Below are 25,169 nucleotides of genomic sequence, written 5' to 3'. Positions count from 1 at the left end.
GGACCTTGCCAGCTCTCTCTTTGTAAATTTAAGAAGGTCCTTTCTACCCCAACCATTTGGAGAGAAAAGGGAGCAAAACAAGGTCGTGTACTGGGTGTTGGCAAACATTTTATGTATCATGGTAGATTTAAATTCTTTCAGTTTTGTAGGCCTTAACTGTTTCATTTGCACATTCTCAGCTCTGCTGTTACAGTACAAAAGCAGCTATGGATAGGGTGTCTGCATACGGGGGTGTCTGTGCCCCAAAATAGGCATGGAACCGGTCTGCTGGTGTGGTTTCCTTGACCCCTATTGTATGCAGTATGGCCTTGGTAAAGTTTAAGATTTTTGTAGGAGTTTGCTAGTGCTGTAAGGTCTCTATCATAGGCTTCTGTAATTTCAACATAGTAGCTTGGATTTGGAAGCATAAGGAACCCTCAGGGCACAGTAGATGAAGTGTTGGCTGCTAACTGAAAGACCAGTAGTTTGCATCCACTAGCTGCACCGTGGAAGAAAGATGTGACAGTCTGTTCCTGTAATGATTTCCAACCTTGGGAACGCCAGGGAGTCGTTCTAGCTGCTATGGCCTGTCTGATCGCTGTGAGTTACAGTTCAAGGTAGTGTCTTGTTTTTCTTTTCCCGTTGTTGAAGATACAGGTGAACCAGAAATGAAGAGCTTCCTTTTTCCAGCTCACTGCTGGCTATCGTGGAAACAAAATAACTGACACTTCAGAAGTTACTGTATGCTTTGCATCACTCTTTAAAATCTTACAGCTCTGCCTTAGTTTGAAGCAGACAGAAGTTACTGTATGCTTTGCATCACTCCTTTAAAATGTTACAGCTCTGCCATAGTTTGAAGCAGATCTCTCTCTCTCTCTCTCTCTCTCTCTCTCTCTCTCTCACACACACACACACACACACACACACACACACACACTCTGGCATTAGCTAAGGGTGAAGAGAACTGTGTTCTCTTTCTGTCTCAAGTTAAAGCAGGCTAGGGGAGACAGTGATGGCTCCTGTGTTCCAGTGGGCCTGACTGTCTGTGTTCAGGGTCTTGAAGGTAAGGGTCGGAGTTTGGGCTTTTGGCAGACAAATAAGATTTGTGGTTATGCTAATTTAGTGGTTCTAAATATCTGATCAGAACATAAAAATGCTTTTTGCAAAATAAGCTCAGTCATAGCTGGCAGGAATGCAAAATGGTATAGCACATTGGAACATGGTTTTTATAAAAGTAAACATTGCTTTGTCACAGGATCCTGCCATCCTGCGCCTCAGTAATTACACAAATGAGCTGACAGGTTATGTCCACACAAAATCTGCATGTGTGCTTATAGCTGTCAATTCCTGATTGACAAAACCCATTTAATTGGTAAAATGGGTAAGCAGATCTGTACAGTGGAACTTTATTTGTTCAGTGGTCAAAAGAAATGAGCTGTCAAGCCATGGCAAGATAGGGAAGAACCAAAAACGTATATTGTTAAGGGGGAAAAGCTAGTCTGAAAAGACCAAATAACATATTCTAACTCTGTTTCTGGGGGGGAAAAAACGTAAAAACTATAAAGATAGTGGAAATGATCAGTGGTTACCAGGGATTCAGGAGGAGTGGGAGAAGGATGACGAGGTGCAGCATATGATTTTCAGGGCAGTGAAACAATTCTGTAATGTCAGTGGGCGCCTGATACACTACATGTTTGTCAAAACCCATTGAACCATACAACAGTGATCCCGTTGTAAACTATATTTAAAAAGTGCTTCTGACTCTTGGTGACCCTTTGTGTATCAGAGTAGAACTGTGTTTTGGGAAGTTTTCAATGGCTCATTTTTCAGAGGGAGATAGATCACGATGCTCTTTTACTGAGGTGCTTCTGGATTAGCACCTGAGAGCTTTAAGCCTGGAATTCACCACTTAGGGACTCCATAAACCATGGGACTCAGTAATAATGTATCAATAGTTGGCTCATCAGTTGAAACAAATGTACCACATAAGTGCCAGATGTTAATGATAGAGGAAGCTTTGGATAGGCAAGGGGCGAGTTGGTGAGAACTCTGTAGTTTCTTTTGATTCTCACTCCCCTCTGTAAACCTAAAACTACTCTTTAAAAAAAAAAAGTGCAGTTAATCTATAAAAGGCTTCCGAGTTGATGTTGTTACTATGTGCCATTGAGTTGAGTATGACTCATAGCACACACAGATCGGAAGCCTGCCCTATCCTGTGCCATTCTTACCATTTCCAACACACTTCAGCCCATTACTGCAGTCACTATGCCGATTCATCTTGTCGAGGTCTCTTAATGCTGAACTTATGCCTTTTCAAGTATGATGTCCTTCTCCGAGGACAAGCCCCTCCTAACAATAAGCCCGAAGTACGGGAGGCGAAATTTCACCATCCTTGCTTCCAGGGAACACTCTGGTTCCACTTTGCTTTCAGACATATCTGTTTGTTTTCTCGCCAGTCCATGGAATATTCAGTATTCATCTCCACCACAACTAAGATATGAAGAGATGCTTAAAAAGACTTGTTACCAGGTGCTGACTATACCTGCAATGCTCTGTGCCTCTGCAAACAGAATGAGTTTCTGTGTCTGAACCCACTGATCGGAAACATTTGATCCAGAGGGGTAATCTTTCCTCCTCTAGTTTTTGGTAGTCTGCTGCCTGAGCTGTTAATAGCTAGATTTCCTTAGCTCAGCCCTGTAACTGCCCTTAAAAGTAGACTACTAGGAGATAGATATTTAAGTGATACATGCATGCTGTAAATTAATGTGCTGATTTGTAAAATTTAAATGTCATATAACACTGATAAAACTCTCTTGAGGACCAGCAGGCCAGGCTCTGCCACCATGTCTTCTTGTGCAGAGGTCTGCCGGGATTGTGTGTGTGTAGTTGTTACTACATGCTGTCGAGTCATATTGGATCCTCCAGATGGTTTTACAGTGACTGTAAATCTCACCGAAAATTGCCCATCTTTCTCCTGTGGAACAACAGCCGGTGGGTTTGCACCACATGTCTCTGGGTTGATAGTTACCCGCCCAGCCACCAGAGCTCCAGATGTGTGTGTGTTTGTGTCCTTTTCTTCTTGTAATTTGAGTGAAAGTTTGCAAAGTACATTGGTTTTCTCTTCAAACATTCATAAATGTTTTGTCTTATAACATTAATCACAACATCCACAATAATCCACACTCTTCCCACTTCCCTGTACTTCTTATTTCTGTTTCATCCTTTCTGCCTACTCCTTCTTGCCTTCTGAGCTTTATCCTTGGACAATTACTGCTCTTTTGACTTTATGTACTTGGTTATTGAAGGCACAAATGCCTCTCTTGTATTACTGATCACTTTATAGGCCTGTCTCTTTTTTTGGCTGAGGGTTGAGCCAATGTCTCTTCAGATTCTCCTTCTAGAGCAGTTGTGGTTGTAATTAGGCACCATCTAGTTTTTCCGGTGTCAGTGCCATGGAAGTTGAAGTTAGCATGGTCATTAGTCCTTTGGACTGATTGTTTCTATATGTCTTTGCTTTTCTTTCCTCTTCTATTTATAGATACATACATACATACATAGATAAAAAATGTGTGTGTGTGGAGGCAGACTTGGAGGTGACTCGCTGTCTCCCAGATCTGTGTAATAGAATGCTGTGGATATTGCAATCCTTTTGTCTTATTGGCGATTGACTATGGAAAGAACCCCTTGTGTTCAGTAACATTTTTGGCAACCCACGAAGGGACCTTCAGACTCACCTGAGATCTTGCAGTCAAGAGGTCAGAGAACACCATGAGAATGTTTTCTAACTGAACAAGAAGGCATGCAACTTAAACTCAAGACCACCAATGAAGAATCACCAATGAAGAATTAAGTGGACTCCCCTTCCCCTCCATCTCAACGCCCCAGTTCAGCATGAAGCAGCCAGAAAGTCTGTGCCCCTATTCCCAAATGGGGAGCCCACAAATAGCTCCCCCAAGAATCAACCCAGATGTTTGTCTTATAGATATAAGACTTATATAAAAAAGAGGGGGAAATGATGGGGTTGTATGTCTTATAGATATAAGACATGTAAAAAGAGGGGAGATGATGGAGTGGTATTAATAAGTTCAGAATTCTCTATATATGTATCAGCTATAAAACTATAGTCATATAATTATAAAACTAGCATCCATTTTCTTCAGCCTGCAAAACTAGTTACTTAGCCTCCAAATTCTCTGCTTCCTGCCTTTAGTCATGTAAAGAAGTTTGATCTGTCTGTTTACTAGAAGAGGAAATGTATCAATCCTAGAACCGGGTGATGCTGATTCTCCTGTCATAAATATGTAAATTGTATCTTAACCTGCTTGTTTACCAGTACTTAAATAGTACTTAAATATGAACTATACTTTTCAAATGTAAGTGCGTCTCACCCGCCTATAAAAGCCCATGACCACTCCCAGACAGAGAGGCAGTCTTGGAGGTGACTCACTGTCTCCCAGATCTGTGTAATAAAGTGCATTTATGGGGGAAAAAAAGTGTGCGCGCGTGCTCGTGTGCATGCACATATATACATAGACACACATGGACAGTCTCCTCCCATGTGGTTTACTACCTCTGACAGTCCACTGGATTGTCACCTAAGAGTTGGTTCTGACCAGGTGGGACATATTGATACACACATACATGTGTGACAAACACATTTGCCAATTCTAATTGCTGTGTTCATAATTGGCCGTCAAATTTGTATTTCCATATTTTGCTCTCTCAAGTACTAGGTCCTCTGTTTCCATTTATCTTGTTGGTCCTTAGACTCATTGTGTCTAAATTAAATCCCATTTCCTTTTCAAGGTACCCCTTCTGTAAGGTGTCCCTTACAGAGGGACAGCCTCCTCTCTGCTTAGTCCTACAGTACTGAAACTCTGGGATTAGCCTTGGCTCATCCTCTCTCTTGAATTGTAATGCTCTGTCAGCAGGGCTGTCACTGACTTGTTTGCAGGGGTATCTACATAGTAAGTGTTCCTTAAACCACTGTTACGCTCAGGTTTTGGTCACATCTTCTCTAGCCCCGGATTTCATGGCTTCTGCTAGCATGTTGAGCATTTCCACTGCCCTCTTAAGGACCGGATCCTCGTGCTACTAACAGTTTGAATGTCATGAAGTTCTTCTACTTTGATTGGTTTCCTGTTTATTTTCATTTTTATTCATTCAGCAGTCCTCTCAGCAGATATGCCAGTGCCTTCCACATGCCAAGCACTTTTCTAAAATGCTGAGGCCTCAGCAATGAGCAGAGTAGGCAGTGCCCCCAGGTGAATGTGCTTACGTTTTAGTGGGTGTTGGGTTGGCACACAGTAAACAAGAAAACAGGAAATGTCAACTGGGGCCCAAGTGTCATGAAAAAGAAAGCACAATACAGGAGGCCAAGAGTCCAGTGCTGCTTTTCTTGTCGGGGACACCGGAACGGGCCTTGCTGAGCTTCCAGCAAAGTGCAGAGTGAGCTTCCAGGGTGTCTTGAGACAAGAGGATTGTGGGCAGAGCCCTGAGACAGCGGCATACTTGGTGTGTTTTGAGAAACTTTAAGCAGCTGACATGATAAAAGTAAAATGACCCAAGGAGAAAAGTGGAAGAACATGAGGTCAGAGAAGTGGACTGCCAGACCTAGCACACTTCCTTGCATCTTACAGGAAATGGCTCAGTGAGTACTTGTGGAATTAATAAAGCCAGACAGTAATTGTTAATTTGTGAATGTGTGAGTGGAAGAACAGGGGTGGGGTGTTAGGAGTGTATCTATAGAAAGGTTAGCGGCATCGTTCATAAGGAGAGCACAGGATTTCACTTGCACTGTATCCTTTTTTTCTTGTTTGGAAGAGATAATGCTAATAGCAAAAGTAAGAAAGGCCCATTCTGGCTTGTCCTTAAATTCTGATCTGCACACAGTGAAATCAGAGGTCAGAATCTTGGGGGGAGCAGGAAGTAGACAGAGCTGCTCCCCTTTGTTGGGGAGTAAAACTTGAGTCTTGTTTTATTTCTTCCTTAACTGTTGGGTGGCGACGTTAGCAATCACATTACGTTAGCAAGATATCTGGGAGAAGATTTTTCCAGACAGACAGTACCTCCCTAGGGAAGGCTGGTACTGCAGGAGTGACAGTTGGTCGCTGGTTTACCTTAGGATTAAGGAATAGGCTGCTGAATTAATCAAGCCTCTAGTTATTCTAACCTAGCTCATAGAAGTCTGCCAGTTACATCTATGAGACATAAAGAGGGTGAAGCTTCTGTTCTGTTGGTGGTGGTGACTACACATGGGTGACTTTTCCAGGACTGTCAGCTGTGTTCTTGATATTTGAGGTCTTATAGACTTGACTCCATCCCTCCCTTCCCTGGTTGCCCATGGCCTCCTGCGTCATGGATTACTCTCTTTCATGTTACCTGTGGGCTCTGTCTTTGCTCTGTTCATCTTTTGATTTAGGGTATCTTAGCATGGATGCCAGGCAGAGTCCTCTCTATACTTCCAGGCTCCTTCTGTATTCTTCACAAGAGCCAAGAGAAGTGAGAGCAGACCTAGCTTCTTTTTTGACTGTTCTCTCCTCAGCAATTCCTTCCTGTGGTCTCCAGCGTGCCTTGTGTTTGTATCTGTTTACCATGGTCTCAGGGAGGCCCAGTGGTAAGGAATTGTGCTGCCAACCCAAGGATACATGGTTCGAATGCACCAGCTGCTTCATGGGAGAAAGATGGGCATTCTCCTCATCTACAGTTTACCACCTCTGAAAACCTGCTGGAGGGCCAGCTATAGGCTGGTTCTGACTCGACAGTACAACAGACAGCAGTAGCAGAGCCATTGTTTTGGGGTCACAAGTTTGAATGCCTGACTCTGTCAACGTGTTTTTCTTGTGACAGAGCCTCATGGTGTTCTAATATTTTGGCCTGTGTTTGTCAAACAAGTAGTATGTGGAGGAATAAGGTAGAACGTGAGATTGGGGAAGTGGGTTTGGGTGCGAACTGTGGGCCCCTTGAGTTCTCATGGTAAGGTGTCTGGACTGGTACGAGGCATCTACAGTTCACATGCTATTGGTGCAAGGAGATCTGATAGAGAATATTGTCAAGACTCATTTACCATTGGTTCTTGATCTCCTTTCCTCTCCGCCTCACTGGATTGAGTAGAGGGAGCTTGGGAGATGGAAGGGACAGACCTGAGTGTTGGAGTCCGCTCTGTAGATTGGACAATAGCCTTGGTCTTTTTTTAGTGCTAACTAACTGGTCAGCCACTTCCTCACCCCCTTTGTGAGTCACTTTCCAGTAAGTCCCCCTAAAGCAAAGAACCCATCCTTTGTCAATAGAGCATTTCAAATGGTGTGCTTTAAAATTCTATCAAAACCCCAGACTGAGCCCAGCATGTTCTGTTTCACTTGTCAGTTTTCCAACCACATGGGCTTCTGGAAACTGAGCCGTGGGCAGGGACCATAGGTGTTAAATTGATAGAAGCAGGTGTGAGAAGCATGGTGGCATATCTGACCTCATGGGAACTGGCTTTATATTATGGGTGTTGTGGATGGAGACTCTTCACTACTGTGGAGTTAGTGGTGGTTGGACAACCCCTATGCCAGGTGCACTGTTTTTACATTCTGAATCATGGAGTGTGGATGAACCCCTGAAATAATTTTCAAACTTTAAACCAAAAATATTTCCTGAAGTCTTTTTGAAACTAAACAACACTTTACTAAAAAAAAAAAAAGAAAGAAAGAAAAGTCTGCCCTATGGATAAGAACCCTGTGTAGGATCAAATTGACAATAGCAATTCAAAAGATTAGACAGTGCTTACTTCGGCAGCACATATACTAAAATTGGAATGATACACAGAGATTAGCATGGCCCCTGCGCAGATTCGTGAAGTGTTCCATATTTTTGAAATCCAAAATCTCTGTAAATGTTCATTAAAATTAAGAAAATAAAGTTAAAAAAAAGATTAGATAGGAACCTTACGCTGTAATAAGTCTGTTAATGGATGAGGAACAGCTCTGAAAAGAAGGGTGGAAATCCTTACACAAAAGAATATAACCAGTATAACTAAATTGTTAATGTAGCAAGTGTTGAATTGGCATAGGTTTTGCTCTGTATGTTCTCAGCAGTAAAATAAGGAAAATTTGAAGGGGGGAAACCATCCCAACAGCCACCATCCAGATTATACAATTATAAAAATGTTGGCCACTTTTGCGTCTTCTGTGCCTTTTGGTAAGAAAGCTGTTACTGTACTGAAAGCTTTGTGCGGGAAGCTCTGGTGGTGTGTTGTATAGGACGCTGTACTGTTAACCCACAGGACAAATCTCTTGCAGCTCAAATCTCCCAGCTGCTCCATAGGAAGAAGGTGCGCAGCTTCTTCCTCTGCGTTACAGCCTTGGAAAGCCAGTGTAGACTCTGCGAGGGGTTGATTCCAACTCCACGGCAAGGAGACAGATAGTTTTTTGCTGCTTTTTATTCCCTCTGCTGAGTATTGAAAGCAAATCCTTGGCATTGTTTCCACCACTTATGGTTCAGCATGTCTAAGAACACAGGCATTCTGTTGCTAGAACCTCAGTGCTGTTACCACAACAGAATGAACACACAGGAGCAGCAACCCTGAGCGTAATCACAGCAGATTGTGGGCTGGTGAGGGGTTGAGCAGGATTTCTTTCTGTTGTATAATTTTTTTTTTAAATTTTATTGTTTTTGTGTGAGTGTACCGTCAAATCAGATCTGACTGGTACAGGAGGAGATTGTCCCTCCTTCCCCGGCAGAGCATCTGGTGGATTTGAACCGTGAGCCTCTGGGATTGTAGTTACAGCTCCTTACCACTAGGCCACCAGAGCTCCTCTTCAGTTGTATAATTTGAAATCGATCAGTGGCACCTAACAGCAACAATTATTTGGTATATTTAGATATTGCCGTCTACAGCTTGTTGCCTAATTAGCTCAGGAACGAAGCTCAATCAGTGACTGCAGACAGGCTTGTGCTGCTCACCTCAGTGATGCCAGTGAAGACTGGGCAGGGAATCCCATCTCCTGCGTCCCAGCTAGTGGCGGTAGGCAGGCCCAGCTTCCCGCCTCCCTCTGCTCGCAGCACTAGCAGAGATAAAATGGAAGGGCTCTGCACACTGTGCACCCCACGGAAGAGGCCTCGGGAATCCTTCTTGGATCTTGCACCCTTACTCCTCACATAGCAGCACTGGGCCACCCAGGGAATTTACTCTGCCCCAGGCTCACATCAGTGGGGAACATATGGGAGCCTTGACGGTGCCAAGTGAACAAAGCAGACCTATCAATAAGGATAGCTTTACTTGGAGTTGTTTTGGTTGTTGATTTTTTCTTTTATTTTACTCTTTGTTGTTGTTGTGTGCTCTTGAATCAGATCCGACTGGCACAAGAGGAGATTGCCCCTCCTTCTCCAGTGGAGCATCTGGTGGATTCGAACCACGTGCTTTCAGGATTGCGGTGCAGCTTCTTGCCACTAGGTCACCAGCGCTCCCTTTTACTTGGTTTAAGTTAATTTTCTTGTCTTATTGTACTGACTAGAACTTTAGGGCCATGTTAAATAACAGATGTGAGAGTCCCTTGTTTCTGATCTTAAGGGACAAGTTTTAGTTTCTCACCATTAAGTATATGATGTTACCTGTCAGAATGTTGTGTGTTTTTATGTTTGTTTTTTTTTATTAAATTTTATTAATTTTAATGAACATTTACAGAGATTTTGTGTTTCCATTCATTCATTGTTGCACTATTTTCTCTACCCTCCCCCCCAATTTGTTCTTCTTCCCCCCCCTTGAAAGTCTGGGGTTTTTTTTGTTTTTGTTTTTTTAAAATTTTATTATTTTTTGTGTGAGTGTACCATCAAATCAGATCTGACTGGTACAGGAGGAGATTGTCCCTCCTTCCCCGGCAGAGCATCTGGTGGATTTGAACCGTGAGCCTCTGGGATTGTAGTTGCAGCTCCTTGCCAGTGGGCCACCAGAGTTCCCCCAAAAGTCTGTTTTAATTGTCCCATTGCCGCAGTGCTTGTCAAAGCCAGTTCTGATTAATCTCCTGTCAGTGTGTCCTTTGCCATTCCCTATCACTCCTACCTGAGAGAGACTTCACCCTGATTCATAAGGAAAAGAGGATGGCGTATTCTCTTAGCTACTTCCTGCTGAAAAGGGACACTGTAGGTTTCAGGGTGAAGATCTTCTCTCACTACTCTAAGGGGCCCCTTTGGCAATAGGAATCACGTAGACTATTGTGGAGATTGATTTTGGAATTTAGATGCACTGTTATCAATTGTGCTTAGCCGTACATGGAGAATATTATTTGGTATGTGTTGTTCATTCAGTTGAGAAAGTTTTCTTTTATTGTTTGTTTTCTGGGTTTTATTATGAATAGATGTTGAATTTTTGAATTCGTGAGTATAGTGAGTTACCCTGGGGCTTTTTTGTTTTGTTTGTTTTTTAAGTATCAATACCTGTTTACATCCCTGAAATAAATCCCATTTGGTCATAGTATGTCATTCTTCTTCTTTTTTTTTTAAATTGAGATTTTAATGAAAGTTTATAGAGAAGTTGAATTTCCATTCATTCATTGTTGCACATTTTCTTCTCAGCCCACCCACCACCCCCAGTTCACTTTTCTATTTGAAGGAAAAAAATTCTTTCATTGTTGTACAATTTCCCTCCCACCAGTCCCTCCACTCACCCCCCCCCCCCAACCCTGGTCCACTTTATTATGCAGCTCTTATTCTGGACTGTTGTCATACAGATAATACCTAATCATATCTTCCTTTTAAGCACTTCTTTCCCCATCTGTTTCAGTGCAGTGTACATTATTTATACCCCCTTTTCTTAGTTTTCCCCAACCCCCATGTCAGTCCTGTTTTACAACAGTGGACAATAACAAATAACTATGCAGTTATTTGTCCTTTTGTGACTGAGATATTTCTCTCAGCATAATGTCCTCCAGGGTCACCACCCATTTTGTATAATAATAGTTCATGAGTTCATTATTTTTCCGTGCTGCGTGCTGCATAGTGTTCCATTGTGTGAATATACCATAGCATTTTTTTTACTGATGGACACTTGAGTTGTTTCCATCTCTTTGTTATTATGAACAATGTAGCAATAAACATGGGTGTGCATATATCTGCTTGGGTGGCAGTTCTGGTTTCTTTAGAGTATATTCCCAGTAGTGGAATTGTTGAGTCAAATGATATTTCTATTTCCAACTTTTAGATAAAGCACCATACTGCCTTCCAGAGTGGTTGCACCATTTTACATTCCCACCACCATTGAATAAGGAGTTTTTCTCACAAACTCGTCAGCGTTTGTTTTTGCTGCTCTGTTGAATTTTGCTGTTCTTACTAGGGTGAGATGGTATCTCATAGTTCCTTATATCATTCTTCTTAAGTATTTGCTGGATCTTGTTCACTAATATTTTTACTGTTATTTTATTATGATAATACTGGCTTCATAAAATGAGTTTGTAATTGTTCATTTCTCATATTAGGTGGAAGTGATTATATGGAATTATTCTTTTCTTTTTATTTGATGGAATTCTCCAGTGAAATCATCGAGGCCTACACATTTCCTTTTCTAGAGTTTTTTAATTATATATTCAATGTTCTTACTAGATTTACAAATCCAAATCCCAAGTCCATTGCTGCCTAATCCATTTCAACCAATGGTGACCCACTGTCTGGTTTGTGAGGTTCTAAATCTTTTTAAGGCTCTGGTGCCCTACTCTGTAGGGAGTTGCTAATCTAAAGGCCATTCCTCCAGAGAAAGATGAGTGATCTTGGAAACCCACTGGTTTCAACTCAAGGGCAATGAAGGAAATTTTGAGAGATTTTTGTAGGAAGAGACCACCCGTTGTCTTCTGAGGAGTGACTGGTAGACCACTTTGGGTAGTATCAATGTTTTCACATTGTTGAACCTTCCTGCCGCTGAACCATGAGACTTTTTCCAGTTATGTAGGTTTCTCTTTAGTTTCTTGCAGTGATGTTTTAAAGTTTTCATCATATAGGTCATAACTCTATATCTTATGTTAGTTTTATTTCTAGGTGTTTTATCCTTCTGGAAGCTGCTGTAAATGGTACTATTTTCTTAATTTCCTTATCAGCGTTCTCCTAGTTAGTGAGGGGAACCTCATTAACTTTGGCCTGTTAATCTTTGACCCCACCACTTTGCTGAATCCTCCTCTGTAGTGTTCTTGAAGTTGTCAACACTTTCAGCTGCTTTCTTACAGAGTTTTATAGAGAGATTCCATTCCCTCTCTGTAAGATTATGTCATCTATAAATGAAGATTTACTTCTTTTCAATGTGGATACCCTTTGCTTCTTTCTTACCTTAGCTCTCTACTTAGAACTTCCATGAAAAACATGAATAAAAATGATGGTAAAGAGCCTCTTTCTTTTTGTTCTGAAAAGCAAGGTTTTCCATCTTTCTCCATTTAAAATCGTTTTGGCTGTTGATTTTGCGTATACATCTTTAATCTTATTGAGGGGGTTTTGGTTTTTTTGTTGGGTTGGTTTTTGTTTTTGGTGTTGTTTTTTTTTTCTGTTCCTCCTATTTTGCTAAGAATTTTTATGAGGAAAGTGTTAGTTTTTACCAGATGTCATTTTGTATGGGTTGAGTTGATCGTGAGATTCTTTTTCATTTCTCCTCTGGTTCATTTCCTTCCTTCTAATTGCTCTCAGTTTATTCTTTCACTTTCTAGTTTCTTGAGGTGGGAGAATGTTTGAGACATAACTTTGCTATGTAATAAGCTAAACTAAGTTAGTGCTACAGTCTTACCATTATGTTAGCTACATCCCATAAATTTCTAGAGCAGTAATTTATTTTCTCAAGTACTGGACCCCTGGTGGTATAATGCATAATGTGTCAGACTGCTAACTGAAAGGTCAGTGGTTCAAATCCAGCAGCTGATCTAAGAGAGAAAGGTGGACAGACAACTTGTGTAAAGATTTACAGCTTCAGAAACCCAGTGGAGGGTCATTGTAAATTAGGATGGACTTGATGGCAATGGATTTGGTTTCGAGTGTCAAAAGATAATAGTTTCATTTTAACCAGTGTTTGCTGAGTGTACAAGAGTGATTACCAGGAAGAGCAGGAAAAAACAAACAAGTACCGCATTCCAAACTGCAGCTTCACCACCTAAGCATGGAGTAGCTTTACTTGTCCAACATCAGAATACTGAGTTAATTCCATCCTTAGTTGTTGCTATTGAGTAAGGTGTAGGATTGGTTGACACCTGAGATGAGAAGACTTATGCTTCAGGGTGTCACAGAAGTGCAGGCTACCTCCTTCATATCTGGGTGATAAGGCCTCATTATTTGTTGGGGCAAATTCGTATTTAAACCCTGTGGAGATGGACATTGTGTGCACATGGAGCAGAAAGGGCAGGAAAATACGAATGAATCACTGTATAATCATGACTAAAAAATTGAGTGTGGCAGTTTAGACGAATGGGAGGTAGCGAGCCTCCACATTGGAAGTAGCAAGTCTGTTGAACCCATTACAGCTCTGATGTGAATGCCTGCATCTCAGTCCCAGCTTATTTTTTTTTTCTAAGAGGAACAAGCTTTTCATGAAACAGGAGTTTATTTCAGTCTTGAACTCCTCAAAGTATTAGTGGTCCGTACTAGTCCAGGTGATGAGTACGTAAATATCAACAGAAAATCAGATATGATTTGGACCAGGACATTTTAGATAGTAATTAGCACCTTCTATCTAGAGAGTGTGTCCTTCTATTCTTTTCCCTCTCCTTATATATTGTCAGCTCTCTGTATCTTCAGGTTCTGCACCCATGGATTCAACCAAACACAGATGAAAAATATTTGAAAATAGTGCTCGCTTTGGCAGCACATATACTAAAATTGCAACAATACAGAGAAGATTAGCATGGCCCCTGCACAAGGATAACACACAAGTTCATGATGCATTCCATATTTTCTTCCTTTCTTGCCCTGTCCATCCTTCCAAACGTGATGTCCTTCTTCAGGAACTGCTCCCGCCTGGCCACATGTGTCTATCTTCACACTTGTTATGTGCCATCGAGTCACTTATGACTCATAGCGACTCTATGTACAACAGCCCTGAACCCTGCTGTATCCTGTGCTAATCTTATATCTTCACAGTTGTTAGGTACCACCAAGTCAAGTACAACTCATAGTGACTATGTGAACAAAGATCCTGAAACAAAAGAGCTCATTGCAGCCGTCACCTTGTCAGTCCACCTGGTCGAGGGTCTTCCTCTCCTTTGCCAACCCTTCACCCTTCCCAGCATCATGTCCCTCTCCAAGGAATAGCCCCTCCTAGAAATATGTCCAAAGTATGTGAGGCGAAGCCTTATCATCCTTGTCTCCAAAGAGCATTCCAGCTGCACCTTCTCCAAGACATATGTATTCGTTTTCTTGGCCATCATGGAATGAATGTTCAGTGCTCTTCTCCAGCACCACAGCTCAAAGGCATCAATTCTTTTTCTGTCATCCTTATTCATTGTCCAGGTCTCAGATGCATAGCTAGTAATCAGAAAGACTGTGGCCTGAATCAGACGCATCTTAGTTCTCAAACTGACATTACTACTCCTCAATAATTTGTAAAGGTCCCTAATTGCAGATTGTCCCATTGCAATGTGTCTCCTCATTTCCTGACTGCTGGTACCAAGGGTGTTAATTATGGATCTGAGCAAGATGAAGCTGTTGACAGTTTCAGTCTCCTCTCCATCCATCGTGACACAGCCTATTGATCCAGTGATAAGAATCTTTGTTTTCTTGATATTGAGACACAATCCATACTTAAGGCTACATCTTTCTGCAACAAGTGCTTCAAATCCTCCTCACTTAGGTTATTGATGAGTCTCCCTCCAATCCTGATGCCATACTCCTCTTCATAGAGTCCACCTTCTTGGATAATTTGCTCAGCATATAGATTGAAAAGGTATGGAGACAGAATGCATCCCTGATGCACTCCCTTCCCAGTTCCAAACCATGCAGTGCTCTTCTACTCCGTTCACACAACAGCCTCCGGTCTAGGTATAGGTTCCTCATAAGTATAATCAAGTGCTCAGGGATTTCCATTCTTCTCAGTGTCAGCTACAACTTGTCATGATCCACACAGTCAAATACCTTTGATAGTCAGTCAATAAAGCACAAATAGACATTCTTCTGGTATTCCTTACTCTCGGCCAGGATCCATTTGACATTGGCAGTGATATCCCTGGTGCCACAGTCTTTTCTAAATCCCACTTGAGCTTCTGGCAATTTCCTGTCTATGTACTTTTCCAACTGTTTTTGAATGATCTTCAGCAGTATTTTGCTAGCATGTGATATCAATGATACTGTTCGATAATTTCCACATTCAGTTGGATCACCCTTCTTGGGAATAGGAACAAATGTAGACTTCCAATCCATTGGCCACATCGCCATCCTCCATCTTCACAGTATCTATTAAATCTTAAAAAAATGAAAATAGACTTGAAAGGGAAAAAAATGACAGTAAAAGACACATCCTAGATTTGAACCCAGTTTGTCTTCAGATTAGTTGGGTTTTGTCCACTCCACTATGCTGACTCTCTTAGAATTTGTAACTATTGAATTTATAACCTAAAAATTTAAAAGATGATTTGACTCATTCCTATTATTTCTGTGTTTTATAGACTGACTCTTAACACACCATTTTCATGTGTTTACAATTCAAATTCATACCTCTGTAAAATTATTGATTACTATTTTTCATTCTATTTTAGCATCACTTGTGACTTGCCTAAAAGCTTCACCTTAACCCCTATTGATCCCAGAAGTAGTCTGTGTGTACAAGCCCAGCACTTAACTGCTTGCTTATTGTTTTATTGATGTTCCTTCCTTTAAAATAGGAGCAGTAGTCTCAAAACATTTTTCTATCAAAGAGGAAATCTCTTCTAGATGTGTCTTTTACTTTCTTTGGGAACGGCTATCTCACATTACTCCCAACTCAGATTTTGCCCTGCTGCTTTTTTTGTTTAAATAAGCAGCTGATTAAGCTTTGAGCCCAACCTGCCTGCAATAAAGTGACAAGACTAGAGCTTTCAGTCATATTCTTGATCCCAAACACCATGAGAACAGAGCCAGGAATGGAAAATGTCCAACTTTTTCCAGAAAGAAAATAAAAGAGTGAGAATGTGTGGATAAATAAATCAGAACCAAGTTGGACAATGGAAGTACACAGGCTTGTGGTCCCTCTTGCTCAGTTATGGTCTTAGATTGTATTAAACTTGAGGAACCTCAGAGAACTTGTGGTGTAAGTGTTCTCAGGCCTCAGGAATCCAGGAGGTTATTGCAAGGGCCCTGGGATCGACACATGCATCGCCAATTCATAGACTGGATAAATGTTTTTTACGTGTTTACAAAAGTAGGTAGATTTCTTCATGATATAAACCAAAGCTTTCCTGAATTCATGGTGAAAAACCAGTGATGATTGAATTGATTCCATCTCATGGTGCCCTCATGTATGTCAGAGTAGAACTGTGCTCTGTGAGCCCTTCAGTGGCTGATTTTTTTTAAATCTACACATGTGTCGTCTAAGCTGCCTTCCAAGGCTTAGCTTCCAAGGTACGGAATTTCCGTTTACCCCAAAGCCCAACCATCCAGTCATTAATTTCTACTGCGAAACACCCCTGTTTGCATGGTTTGCAAATGTGTCTTTGATCACATTCCAGCGATGGAGAAACTGGGACAAATCAGCACAAATCCAACCCTCCAAACGAGAGCAAGGATTGTAGCTGCTGCAGCTTCATCTGCAGAGGACAACACAGTTTCCCCTGGAGTTTGGATTGGCTGGTCTTTGGTCAGATGACATTCAATTAGCCTTTCTCGTAAACCTATATATTTGATCCTCCCAGCAGTTTCTTCAGAGCTCATGTGGATAAGAATGACTTCATTTTATAAATTGGAAAACCAAGCTTGAAGAAGTCTGCCTGTGATGCTCATTCCAAACATGCAGCTTTTGCAGTGTCTGTCTAAACTCTAGTGGGTAAGGAGTTGAACAGTTTGAATCCACCAGCTGCTCCTCAGGAAAAAGATAGGCAACTCCTCCCTGCTGTTCTGAAAACCCACTCTAGGGTCAGCTGTGGAGTAGCTTTCAACCCAATGATACATAACAACAGCATGCTACATTGCAGAGAATCCCGATGATGCTTTTAAAAATGAGGGCCTTGGCGATGCTGTGGGGAAGTTCTGCTCTGTCTTACACAATCACAATGAGTTGGAATCACCTCTCTGGAAACAGGTTAACCTTTATGGAAGCAAATCTACCAGATCTTCTGTCTCGTGAAACTGCCAGCCTCCTGGTTAGCTGCAGAGCACTAAACCATTGACATTGTGTAGGTTAGTAATTGGCACCTCACTTGCCTTCACACATAAGCCATAGTTTACAATGTTAGAATTATCTGTGGTAGCAGTCCGTTTTGATCTAATGGGTAAGGAGTTGCACTGTCAACTCAAAGACAGACAGTTCAAATCCACCAGCTGCTCTACAGGCAGTCGGTGGGCCATCTCCTAGACAGTCTCCCCGCTGTGCCTCTGAAAACCCTCTGGAGGGTCAACTATGAGTCAGTCTCGACTTGTTAGCACATAACAATAACCACCACAACACATGCTTTCGTCGCTTTTCCTATTTCACTTTCCCTCATTTAAGTAAGTTTAAATTGTTGTTGCCGTTAACACAGGTTAGGTGTAATCCGCATCCTAAAAATAAGCATTTCTTCTCTTTAGCTGGGCTTTTTTTGGAAACCAGGTCATAAATGCAGATAGAGCTTACTCTTTGTTTTACATGTTTTTTTAAGATGAAAAAAATAAATGCTTAATAGTTAAACACAACAAGTTGAGCAGATAATTTAACCTCTATTCCCTCTTGAAACCCTTAAAAAAGGGGGAGGCGGAAATCAGAAGTATCAGCATATCAGAGAACAAGGGCATCTTAAAGCCAGAAAGTGTGTGTAGTGGACTTAGTGGACCAGGGGAATTGAAAGCTAAGTGCCTGCTAGGAGGAGAATCTAAGAAGAAAGAGGACTTTTGTCTCAGGGCCCTTGAATAGCTCCAGTATTAGAGACCTCAAATACAGAAAACAGGAAGACAGGTTGAAAGTCTGTGTGGAAAGCAATTAGTTACCTAACACAATTACCACCACTCCCCCATCATTCTCTCAGGATGCCAGGGGTGGGGGTGGGGTGTTTAGTCCTTCATATTGAACCAGAAACTCCAAATCCAGGCACTCCAAGCATGGAGGAAGGTATAAACAGTGTGAAAAAACAGTAAGGGAAAGTTCTAATAAATGGTAGGACCACCTCCTCCCTCATCCAGTTTTCAGAGTATCTTCATCCAGCCGTTTCCATGCAATAGATTGGAAGGTCCTCCTTGATAAAATTAATCCCAGAGGGATGGGGTGTGTTTTTTTTTCATGCATCATTTTTTCCTCTCCCTTTCTGCCTTCTGATATTTATCCCTGGATTTTTATTTTTGTTGTTGTTTTTTTTAAATAAAATTGTTTGTCATTTTAACAAGTTTACAAAAAAGTTAGATTTTCATTCATTCATTGTTGCACATTTTACCCCCTCTCCTTCCCTTCCCCCTCCCCAAGTTGACTTTTTTCCTTTTTCATTAATTTACAAAATTCTAATACAAATTCAAACAAATTCTTTCCATTTCCCTCACCCCCCCACCATCAAATTGTACAACCCAATGATTAATCCCCTCTTCCCCCTGCACATCCGCATCCCTCTGCTTCCAGTCTCTCCCACCCCTCCTGGATCCTTATACTCATTCTACTATAATGGTCTTATACAATATTTATCCTTGTGAGACTGAGTTAGTTCACTCAGCATAATGCTCTCCAGTCCCTCCCAAGTTAGGTAATAATTTACAAAGTTATTGCTCCTGCGTGCTGCATAGTATTCCATTGTGTGAATGTATCATAATTTCTCAGTGGGCTTTTTATTTTGTACAGTCAGTGGGTCTAAGGAGTGCGTTCCTCCCTCGTATTGCTTATCACCTTATAGACCTGCCTGTTGTTTGGCTGAAAGTTGAAAGAGGTGGAAAATAGTGAAGAACAGATAATAAAATTAAAATATTATCTCAAAAACTTTAATAATTGGCTAGTAGAAATTTAGGGAGTTGAATAGACAGTAGACAATTACCACAGAAATGATGTGGAAAGATTTTCCAGAACTGAAATTTTAAAGAATGAAAAGGTAATATCCAATAGAATTAGTGAATAGAAATCAATCGACCTTGGTAATATGTTGTGAAGTTCCAGAATTCCAAGAGTAGAGAGGAAACTCTTAAACAGTTCTAGAAGAAAAAATAAGGGGCACACACTAAGGGTTGGTATTAAAAGTTTTTATTAAATTTCTCAAGAATGACAAACTGGAGGGAGCACTGGTGGCCTAGTGGCAAGATGCTGCACTGTAATCCCAGAGGTACGCGGTTCAAATCCACCAGATGCTCTGCTAGAGAAGGAGGGGGCAATCTCCTCCTGTACCAGTCAGATCTGATTTGACGGTACATGTAAAAATAATACAATTTAAAAAAAAAAGAATGACAAACTGGAAAATGCTTTAAATTTTTTTAAATGCTTTAAAAATTAAAAACCACTTTTTCCTGTTAATAATGTTATACCCAGCTGACCTGTCACCCACATTTGAGAGTAGTGAAGACAGTCTCAGACACACTGTACATGTACCTCTTATCAGGAGGTTTAAGAAGAAGATATCTTCCACCAGAACAAGAGATTAAGTAAAAAAAGATTAAATGGTATTCAGTTAATCGGAGTTCCAGTATAGACATCATAGTGTTAGAAGATACACCTCTCAAGTCGGAATGCACTCAGAATACAAATAAAGATCAGACACAGCAGTGTTTGTGATGATTGTGCAGGATTGGGCAATATTTCATTCTTTTGTACATAAGATCACTATGAGTTCCTGCCAACTTAATGGCATCTTACAACAACACAGATGAGGTAAATTCCCAGAAGGGCTTAATTTGATTAGGGTTTTCTCAAGAGACAAACAACTGGCAGAGTACTAGATTAAACATATGAAAAGGACTTTTACATTTCTCTTCTGCTGTTGTGTTGTTATGTGCTCCTGAGTCACCTATGATTCATAGCTACCCTGTGTACAGTAGCTCTGAACCTTGCCCTATCCTGAGCCAGTCTGGCTGCCTTCGACAAACCTACTCCCATTACCCAGTTACTGTGTCAATCCATCTCATCCAGGATCATCTTCTCCTGCATATGTGCCCATGATTTCCCTCTCCCAGGAATTGGTCCTTCCTTGGCCACATGCCCAGAGTATGTGAGATGAAATGTCAAAATCCTTGCCTCCAAGGCACAGCCTGGTTTCACCCTCTCCATGATAAACCTGTTTGTTCTCCTAGCAGTCCATGGTATGTTCATTACTCTTTTCCATCACCACAACTTACGTGTATCAATTCTTCGTCTGTCAACTCTAATCATTGTCCAGCTCTCTGATGCATAGCAAGTAATTGTGAAGACCATGACTTGACCCAGGCACACCTTAGTCTCCAGACTGACATCATTGCTCTTTTGTACTTTGGAGAGGTCCCTGACTGCAGCTTTTCCCAGAGCAATTTGTCTTTTGACTTCTTGGCTGCTGGTGCCAAGAGTGTTGATTGTGGAACGACCCCAGACTCTTCTCTATCCATCATAGTGCTGCCAATTGCCCCAGTGGTAAGAATCTTTGTCATCTTGATGTTGAGCTTCAATCCATGTTGAAGACTACAGTCTTTGACATTCTGCAGCAAATGCTTTAGCTCCTCTCCAGTTTCAGCAAGCAAGGTTTTGTCATCTGCAAAGCATAGGTTGTTGATGCATCTTCCTTCAGTCTTTTTTTTTTCCCTTCAATCTTTTTTCCCCTCCTCCAACCTTCATGCCACATTCCACCTCATAAAGTCCACATCATCCCAACGATCTGTTCTGTTTGCATTGAAAAGGTATGGACATATATGATGCATCCCTGACACACTGCTTTCCTGATTTTGAACCACGAAGTGTTTCCTTGTTCTGTTCTGAAGACTGCTTCCTGGCCCAAGTATAGGTTTCACATGAGCAAAATCAACTATTCTAGAGTTCCTGTTCTTCTCAAGGTTAGCCTTTAGGAAAGTAAAAATTATACAAGAAAGTATATGACATAGTTTAGCTACAGATAAAGTCCACATCGACCTAATAAGGCAATTCTTAACTAAAAACTTGGCATATTAGAAAGATTAAAAAATTACTGCCTCAAGATGATGTTAGAGCAAAATCTTAATCTTCCATAATAAAAAATTAAATTGCTAATGTAATCATCATGTTTTATTATATAACAAATTGCCCTTAAATTTAGTTTCTTGAAATAGCACTGATTTATTATGTCAGAGTTTCTATGGTCCAAGGATTCAGAAGCAGCTTAGGGGGCAGTTCAAACTGGGATTTCTCATATGGCTGCAGCCCACATGTCTCTCTGGGCTGTCATTCTTTGAAGGCTTGACTGGGATTGTCAGATCTGCTTCCAGGCTCACTTTAAGTGGCTCTGGGAAGAGGCATCGGTCCAGGTCACAGGGCCTTTCTTCAGACTGTGGCATCTACCTTACCTCCTGGAAGTGATTTAGGAGAGCAGACAAAACCTAGCCTTGGTGCTTAAAAACTTGAGATCTGTTTGTGGGAAATGGAAACAAGATCCTTACGCAAAAAGTATGAACGAAAGGCCAAGGTGTAAAAATGAAAAATATGAAGTTCATCAAAGAGAAATTAGGACAAACTTAGGAGCCCTTGTCTACAACATAAATACACTATCAAATGCAACTGAAAATACACAATCAGCAGAGGATAGGCTAGAAAATTGGAACCTACTAAAAATTAGATCTAGAACAGATTATCCTGAGTGACATAAATTGGTCACAAAAGAATAATTATGGTATGTGTTGTTGTTGTGTATCACAGCTGACCTTCCAGTGGGTTTTCAGAGGCAGTTAATGGCATGGGAGAAGATTGCCCATCCTTCTTCCACAATTATAGTGTAAGACCACAGATTAAAAAAATCTAAGAAAAGATTTACACTCAGAAACAATCTTGAATGGTTACCAGAGATGGGAAAGGAGAAAGGGGGGAATGAAACTCAATAAATAGGTAAGTTAGATGAAGGGAAAGGCAGCATACAGTATGGGCTTGATTAGACATTGTACCTAATTAGTCACATTTAATCAGTGTTCTAAGACAAAATGTCCCTGAATTATTGTATGGAAAAATTCAATATGATGTGTAAACTTTCACTCAAATAAAAAAGACGTAAACAAATAAAATACACCCACTCACAAACAATAAGACATATTGTCGAGCAAACAAAGAAATGTTCAAGAATATGGTTGGCTTTGTTGCCATTGAGTCATAGCGACCCTGTGAACAACAGATCTGAACCCTGTCCGGTCCCCGGCCGTCTTCATCATCTCTGACACACTTGAGCCTGTTGCTGTGGTCATTGTGTCAGTTGTGTCAGTCATCTCATTGATGATCTTCCTCCTGACCTTATAAGGTAGAATAACTGCCCAGTGGGATTTCTGTAAGGAAGCAGCACTGCCACATCTTTCTTTCTCAAAGTGAGAGATTTAAACTGTCAGCCTTTTGGTTTGCAGCTGATCACTGTGCCGCCTTCTTTGAAGAGGGGTCGGGGTTTTTGTTGTTGGTTGATTAGTTGGTGATTGTTGTTTTTTTGGTGTTGGTGTTTTGGTTTTTTGGGTTTTGGTGTTGTTTTTTTAAGGACTAGTTTTTAAAACCCGCTACGTTATCAAGTTGATTCTGGCTCACCACAACCCTCATGGGTAGAGTAGAAATACCCTGTGAGATTTCCAAAGCTACAACTCCTCATGGAAGCAGACTGCCGCATCTTGCTTCTGCAGAGCGGCTGGTGGGTTCAAACCGCTGCCTTTTGGGTTAATAGCCGGGCCCTTTTGACCACTGTAACCCAGTGCTACAAGAGCTCTTTGAAGAGACTGTATAGGGATGTGGATACCAGCAAACTGAGAACATTGGGGATTATCTTGGACGCTTATGGGTAGTGAACATTCAAGAGATATTGCTGACCCTCCAGCAGGTTGAAAGAGATACCACATAGAAATCTTACTTAGATACACAGAGATAAATACCAAAAGAAACATCCAAGAGTTGAACGAAGTTTTCCCTTACAGCAGACTCAGGAAACCAGTAACTCCAGATTTTTGTCATAAATCTTGTTAGAATAACTTAGAAACATGTAAGTGTATTACTCTGATGTTATTATGGAAAACATCTAAAGCACACAACCATTTAGTGTCCCCAATATCCGTAGTAGGGCAACATCTGATCATAGGAGAAACTAAGAGAATCTGAACTTGCTAAAGACCTCTTGGCATTTGGAAGATAATGTATATGTCTATGTGGGTGGTCTTGAAGGGTTGTTCACAGATAATACACCTGAAGTTCAGTGAGAAAGAGAACATGATGAAAGGCATGACCCGAAAAACGAATATGGAGTTGAGATACACTGACCTTTCACTAATACGGAATCTAGAGAACGAAGAGAAGAAGAATCATTCTGTTCTCTCTGAGGAATGGAAACGTTCTGAAGTAGAAGTGTTTATATAGCTGGGAGCTATAAATGGCAACACTTATTAAAGGGAAAATGCTTTGGCAGATAGTTGGAAAACACTTTATTGAACTCCTCAGGCCAAGGTTGTGACAATGAGAGTTTGTTACAAATTGGAGTGTCCACCCCTGTCCCTGCAAGATCTGGGCCCTCCACCCTGTGGGTCACTTTTAACCAGAGGAGCCATAGGCCTGTTGTTGTCTGCCACAGCCCAGTGGTAACCACAGATCCCTCAGCATCTGATCCTTTGATGCCCCTGTTAAAGTCTGATATCTCTTTTTTCTTCATCTCTTTCAGCCGTAATGACAGAAAGTATTTACTCTTCTTAAGAAATGTGTCCAGGGTTCTTGGACACATGGTTTGGTTTTGGGTTTTTTGTTTTGTTTTTGTCTCTTTTATTTGCTTTCTAATAAAACTAGGTCTGTGTATTAAAGCAATTAAGTTTATAAAACAACAACAAAAAAACCCCACCTAAAGCAATTAGATATTTTGGTTGGTTGGGGACTTGGGAGGAGTAGGGTGGAGACTGCCACATAAGCAAAAGCTACTACTTGAAGTGTTCAGACTTACATTTTTAAACTATTTAGCAGCTCATTAAAATGTATTTAATTTTTTTTAACTGTATCTAAATGTGTAAAATTTTAAATTATTCACAGTCATCATGAAGCTCTTTGGCCCACCTTCAGTGGATGCCTTTGGTGTGCAGAAGCACAAACTGTGAAGGAGCAGGTTGGGATGTTTTGGTTTTTTTGGTGTTTGGGTTTGGGTTTTTTTTTCCCTTCAGGATTTTTTTTTTTAATTAATTTTAGTGAAAGTTTACAGAGACTTTAGATTTCCATTCATTCATTGTTGCACTTTTCTCCCTGCCCATGCCTCCCCTCCAGTTCATTCTTCTCTTTGAAAAGTGAAAGAAAAATTCTTTCATTGTTATACTATCCCTCCCCTCAAGTCCATTCTCCTGTGCTACCTTCATTCTGGACTCCTGTCATGACAATAATACCTAATCATATATACCTTTTAAACAATTTTCTCTCTCATCTGTTTCAATGCAGTATACATAATTTATCCTGTCTTTCTCAGTCTCCACCCAACCCCTATATCAGTCCCGTTTTACAACAGTGACACTATGCAGTATTTGTCCCTTTGTGACTGAGATATTTCACTCAGCATAATGTCCTCCAGGGTCACCCATTTTGAATAATACTGCATGAGTTCCTTGCTTTTCAATGCAGCATAGTATTCCATTGTGTAAATATACCACAGCTTCTCTATCCATTCGTTTGTTGATGAGCACTTAGGTTGTTTCCAACTCTTTGCTTTTGTGAACAAAGTCACAGTAACCATGGGTGTGCATATATCTGCTTGGGTGGTGATTCTGGTTTCTTTGGGGTCTGTTCCAAGTAGTAGAATTGCTGGGTCAAGTGGTATCTCTCTTTGCAACTTTTTGAGAAAGCGCCATACAGCCTTCCACAGTGGCTGCACCATTTTACACTCCCACCAACACTGAATAAGGGTTTAGTTTCTCCACAAACTTGCCAGCATTTGTTGTTTGCTGTTCTGTTAAATTTTGGTATTCTTACGGGGTGAGAT

At 41.0% G+C, this 25,169-nt stretch overlaps 1 protein-coding gene across 2 annotated transcripts in view; it reads left to right on the top strand.

Annotated features, from left to right (window-relative positions):
* KLHL18 (kelch-like family member 18) overlaps positions 1 to 25,169 on the top strand; it is a 58,393-nt gene that overhangs the window by 10,871 nt on the left and 22,353 nt on the right. The gene's annotated exons all lie outside the window — the stretch shown is intronic.

Source organism: Elephantulus edwardii, unplaced genomic scaffold, assembly GCF_000299155.1.
Source record: "Elephantulus edwardii isolate Elephantulus edwardi_28Jun2011 unplaced genomic scaffold, EleEdw1.0 scaffold00121, whole genome shotgun sequence".
Taxonomy (NCBI): Eukaryota; Metazoa; Chordata; class Mammalia; order Macroscelidea; family Macroscelididae; genus Elephantulus; species Elephantulus edwardii.
This window is presented reverse-complemented; position numbering and strand designations above follow the sequence as displayed.